The following is a 6467-nucleotide window of genomic DNA, read 5'->3' as shown; positions in this document are numbered from 1 at the left end:
TTATTGTTCAATGCCTGTGGAGGTCAGAAGAGAGAATCGAATTCCTCTGTAACTAGGGTTATGGATGGTTGCTAGCGGTCATGTGGGTGCTGGGAACTGAACCCCAGTCCCCTAACTAGGGTTATGGATGGTTGTTAGCGGTCATGTGGGTGCTGGGAACTGAACCCCAGTTCCTTGCAAGAGCAGCCAGTGCTTTCAAGCACTGAACCATTTCTACAGGTTTGTCAAAAGAAAAAAAATATTGAATTGTTGAAAGAAATTTTTATTGGTAGTGTCATGTAAGTTTATGAGATGTGTTGAGACCTTTATCAAGAATCTTAACTACAAAATTCAGTTATGGGGCTGGGGGAAAGTCTTAGTTGGTAAGTGTAGCCCTTACAAACAGGAGGACCTGCGTTCATATCCTCAGCACCTACATAAAAAGCTGGGTGTGGTGGCTCTTGCCTATAACCTCAGCATTGTGGGTAGGGGAGCAAGATGAGCAGGATCCTGAAGCTCCAGAGCCAGCCAGTCTAGTTGAATCGATCTTCAGGTTCAGTGAGAAACTCTGTCTCATACATTAAGGTGGAGGATCAAAAGGAAAGGAAGGATGCCCAATATCAACTGTTGGCCTCTGCATTCAGATTTACACACGTGCACATACAACCACATACACCTATGGACACACGCACACTACAAGTATATACAGTACACATATATAACATACTACACACACAACAATATCAGTTATCTTTCATAAAATACATAAGTTGTATAATTTCAGGATATTCTCAATACTTTTTAAAGTCTTATTTTACTCACGATTAATTGCATTGATGGATGTCTCATTAATAAACTTGTCAAAAATGTCCCATTTCCACTAATGCAGTTTGTGTTTCATGTTAAATTAATCAACGTCTGCATTTTGCGTCAAATCAGCAAGACGTTAAGAAGTTTTTGAAGAATATTTGGATGACGCCCTCTTCTTTGTTATTAGCATTGCCAAATATTCCAGAGCCTTTCCATGGCTTATGCTCAAAATTTATTTCTTTATGTCAATGAATTACTATTTCTGGAATAATTTGAAAAAAGTTTATTAGTTTACTCACAATGTTAGAAACATTTAATTTCAAATACATACCTTTTTGGGTTAATATTTTATTCATTTTTTGCTTGCTTTTTGTCCGGGTTCAGTGAATAAGTAGATTAAAGATGATTGGAACCAATTTATCATATGTATAAATAAGGAACTTATCATTTCTTTTCCACTGGGATTTTCCAAAGCATTCTTTCAAATTAAATTCATAATGGCATATTCAGTTCTTACCAGTCTTCCAAATGAACATGTTGCTTCTCATCTAAGTCCTTTCTCTGTGACTTTTTTTATATGTATTTTGTGCTGATCAGTTTTAATTATCAACTTGACACAACCTAGAACCACTTGAAAGAGAGCGTCATTTGAGAAATTACATGTATCAGGTTGGCCTGAGAGCATGTCTGTGGGGGGAATGACTTGATTGTTAATTGATGTACAAAGACCCAGACCATTGTATGTAACACCATTCCCTAGACAGGGGGTCCTGAATTGTACGAAGGGAAGAAACTGTGCAAGTACAGAAGCCTGAATGTACTCATTTGCATCTTTCTGCTCTGGACTGTGGATACATGACCTGCTTCACATTCTTGCCTTGATTTCCCTTCACTGATGGGTGATAACCTGGAATTAGAAGTTGAATAAACCCTTTCGCCACAATTACATGTTATAAGGGTATTTTTAATCAGAGTAACAGAGATAAAACTAGAACATACTTTTTTAAAAGTATCATGGAACCTGATTTTTAAAGTTGAACATGTAATAATGGTAGGTGATCTTGTTAAATGTAAACAAAGGAAAAATCCAAGTTTCCATCTGTATTTAAATATTAAAAGTAAACCCTGGGAAGAAAATGTAAAACTTGATAAATGGTGAAGAGTTTGACAATTTCACATTCTGCTTCAGGTTTTTCCAACAAGATTAGGGAGCTAAGCTGGGTCCAGCAGAGCTGCCACACCTGTGTCACAGTGTCAGGTGACATGAGGTAGGAGGAACAGGTCCACAGAGCTGGTCTTCATCACCCCACTATAGATCCTAGAAACCCTGAACTCTAAAGCATTTTGAACTCAGAACTCAGAACTTAGATAAGCCTCTCAAATGCTTTAAATCTTATAGTTTTGTACTGTGTCATGATTGCATAGCATCACCAATTAGAACCCAAAGGCTGAAGAAGTCATACAGTTTAGAAACTGTGGCTTCTAAACTCATAAATGAGGTATGGAACAGGTAAAAATTATCAACTTTTAAAAACTTTGAACTTTGTTAGTTTTCATCACTGTGGCAAAAACTGAGATATTAATGAGAAAATTAGAAGGAGGAAAGATTTATTTCAACTCATGGACTCAGTCCACAGTTGCTAGATACCATTATTTTGAGCTCATGGCTCATGGATTTGGTCCATAGCTTCTAGATACCATTATTTTGAGCTTGTTAAATGCAAAACATAATGATGGAGAGTCTATGCAATAGTAAAGGTATGGGGGCTGGAAAGATGACTCAGTGCATAAGAGCACTGGCTGTTCTTGCAGAGGACTCAAGTATTTCCCAGAACTCACATGGTCTGTATTTCTAGTTCCAGGGGATCTGATGTCATGTTCTGGCTTCTGTGGGCATTGCATGAATTGGGTGCACTTAACATGTATTCAGACAAAACACTCCTACACATAAAATAAAAATAAATAAATAAGAAAATAAATAAACAAGAGCAAAGCTGCTCACCTCACAGTGACCAGAAAGCAGAAAAAGAGAGGAGGGATGAAGGTCTCAATATCTGCTTAAATAGTATACCCCAAATGATGCCACTTCCTTCTACAAGGGCCCACCTGTGAAAGATTCTACCACCCTCTGCCAAAGACTGCTGATCAAGATTTTTGCACATGTCTTCAGGAGACATTTAAGATCTAAACTATAGCACCCAGGACCCCAGAGGGTCAAACTGACACACCCCATTCTTAGTTAATCTGTCATAACAAAATACCACAGGTCAGGTGGCTTAAACAAATTCATTTTCATGTAATTTTGAATGCTGGGGTATATAAGCCTAAAATCCTCTACCATTTTGTACCAGGCCTGCAGAAAGCTACCTTCTCACTGCATTCCCATATTGTGGAAAGAAACCAAACGGTCTTCCTGGGGTCCTTAGCAAAGACACTAATATTATTAGATAAGAATTCTGTACTTATTACCCCATTTAACTTGAATTAGCTTCTTACACATGAGATTAAACACTCACCAACATCATAAGCCTAAAGTATAATAGTGTAGCAGGCATCAAATGACCGCCATTCTCAATAGAGGCACGTAGAAATCTGCACTCTGTGTCAGTTCTGATGTCCCTACATTCGTGGCAATATTTGTTTGATTAAAGCACTGAACATAAACATATAGGCTTCATGACTTCAGGATCTTCCATTTGGGATCTTCATTTTACTGAAATCGTGGATCCTTTTTTCATAAAATGTGGCCAGTGCTCAAAGGCAAGTAGCTAGAGTGTTCCATGGTCAAGGGTGTCTCTTGCCAGCGTCTGAGAGACACTATTGTTTTTAAACATATACTTTCCTCAGTTCTTTCAAACTTCTCACTGCCTGTGGCCACCTACATCTGCACCAAAATCAACAATAATTGCCTGCTGCTGGGCCAAAAGGTATCCCAACACTTAATGATTTGAAGCTGTAATTTGCATTTATTATCTCACCGGCAGTGGATCTGCTTGTGGAGCCTTGTAAGAAGTTGCAGTCTAGGGTTCTAGCTAGGGCTCCAGGTCCTTGAAGCCAGCCTAAAGATGGAGGAGCAGATTTCAAGCTAGCTCACTCACGTCATGGGCAAATTGTTGCTGGGTTTTGGTAAGAAGTCTTAGTTCTTCTGCACAAACTGTTTGTACTTGTAACATGACAGCTGGTCTTCCCAGGGGTTGACAGAGTCCAATAAAGAATGTGATGAAGGAAACAAGTATCCCAACCTCACTTAGAAGTCAGGCATGACTTCTGCTAGACTCTGTTGGTTATTAGCAAGTCATTAAGTTCCACTGACTTTCCAAGGAACCTGGCTCCAAGTCTCTGATTCTCAAGAATTCACCTAACTCTATAATCATGTTTGTTTGCATTTCTGTTTCCATCTCTGTGATAATGTGAATTCAAAGTTCTCAGGAATTGAATTGCTTACCACGGAATCTGGAGGAAAATAAAGAAAACCTTTTTGGGGGGTTCTCAGTAAGTCTGGAGAAACTGAAGTTGATCATGGAGTAGAATGATATTCAACTTTTTCTTACCAGGGCACCTCTGCTGTTCCTCAAGTGAGAAATATACAAAGTGCTTATTCTCATCTTAAGGGGATTTATTATAAGTTCAAACCATAGTTCAAGTCTTAATTTCTAATCTGTAAACCTAGGTAACTCAAAAATAATATCCTATTTTCCAAGGCTTCATTGTTTTAAAATGTCAAGGGTTTGTGAGGATAGAGACTTTTTGTTTGCCTAATTGCTGTAGCTCCCTAAAGAAAACACACAGTGTATCTTGAATAAAGAGTTGCTGAAATAACCAATAAATGAAAGAGCAGCTGTGATAGACATTAACTGCTGAGCACAGAGGCATCCAGCATTCTTGACACAACCCAAGTGTTAAATCTTGCTCTGTGCATAGCCAGGGCTCATTACACACTAGTTTCTCCATGTCAGGGTTATGCTGATTCTATTCACTACTTTCTACTTTACTGACACCCCTCTTCGGCCACCAGGCCTCTGGATGCCTTATCTTTCTGTGACAACTCCTATAGACACTTCCTTTTCTTCAGTGGAAGGAACTGATTGCATGTGTTTAGACACGTAGTCACCAATTGCCAAGAAATTCCATTTCTGTGTCCTTCATTCATCAGCAGGAAGCACTAAAGTGGCCATGCCTTCTGTGGACATCAGTGAGTGAGACTGTGCTGATGAGGTCATGCTGATTCACTTGAATCCCTTTCAAGAAAAAAATTAGCATAATAGATACACATCACTTAAGAATTCACTCGTCGTTGCCCATCATCTTCTTTTAAAAATGCAACTTGTTTCCCCATTTCACTTTTAATCCCCTTGAGTCTTTGGGTTTCAAGAAAATGAGGAAACATAGAAAGTTCAGAAAACATTGAAAGAAACCAGCCTACTGTTCCAATTGCGTCAGTAAAGATGAAAGAGAAACCAATCTGTTATTACAATTGCCCTGGAAAAGAGGCGTGAATTACAATTTTCATCTTTGATCACCATCATGGGGACCTGGCTATAAGTAAGAACAAATTGTATCTCAGAATTGACAGCGTTGTTAGTGCCAGAGTAAGACAGCTCACACCCCATTCAGAAGATGAAACACGAGAACCTTCATCTGAAATGATTTTTGTCTTTTTGCACCCTTTTCTGAAGCACCATTGGAAGTTAACTGGTGCTGGAGGAAGGTGTCCTTTCCTTCAGTGATGCAGCTGATTAACTGCCCACCCCCCAGTAAATTACCTCCCACCCACGCTTAGGCTAGAAACTCATAAACCCACAGGTCCATATTGAAAGGAAGACTTGAGCAAGGAGGACTCACTAAGAAGAGTTCCAGAAGGAGAGGGAGACTTGCAAGAGAGTGGAATGGGGTAAAAATGAGTATAACTGGTTATATAAATGCATGAAACTGTCAAACAAGAGAAACATTTTAAAAGGGAAAACGTACACAAGTTTTTGTATCACTACATAGTCCAAGTTCTTTCCTTTTGGTTTCAGAATACAGCTAATGTGGCCCTCATTTTCCCACAGCACAGCATGCACCATGGAGGAACACTCTTTTTCTCTGAAAGAACAGTTTCTCCTTGTGGCAATGTGTAGGCGTGTTTGTGCAAAACGTGTTTGCTTGGACATTCACCTTCCTTTGTTCCCCTCAGTTCCCTCTTGGCTTTGTCCCTCTTGCCTAATCAGATTTCAATATCTAGGAGAGTTCCTACACCTCTGAGAGACCCATGTATGGCTATGTGTTGTTTGTCAGATCCAAAACAGAAAAGCTTTGGTATTAGGTGGACCACTGAGGTCAGACTGGTTATATGCCCACAGAAGTGTTAGCTGTAGAAACCCCATTAACAAACACCACAGACTAGATGGCTCACATATGCACACTCAGTGTCTCACACTGCATGGGGTGATTTCTCCTGAGTCCCCTCTCATGGCTTGTAGATCACCCTGTATGCTGTGTGGTTTCATATCCATTAATAACACATTACTCTCTTGACCTCATTTCACACCTGTTGTCTCTGTGAAGACCCTACCTCAAGATAGACTCACATTTGGAAGTATTAAGCCTTCAGATTTTAAGTAACAAACAGTGGGACGTAGGAGTATATGCTTGGAATCTCAGAACTCGGGAAACTGAGTCAGGAGGATCTTGAGTTC

Source organism: Nannospalax galili, unplaced genomic scaffold (genome assembly GCF_000622305.1).
Source record: "Nannospalax galili isolate Female #2095 unplaced genomic scaffold, S.galili_v1.0 scaffold437, whole genome shotgun sequence".
Classification (NCBI taxonomy): domain Eukaryota; kingdom Metazoa; phylum Chordata; class Mammalia; order Rodentia; family Spalacidae; genus Nannospalax; species Nannospalax galili.
The sequence above is the reverse complement of the archived record's forward strand: the minus strand, read 5'-3'. Positions refer to the sequence as shown.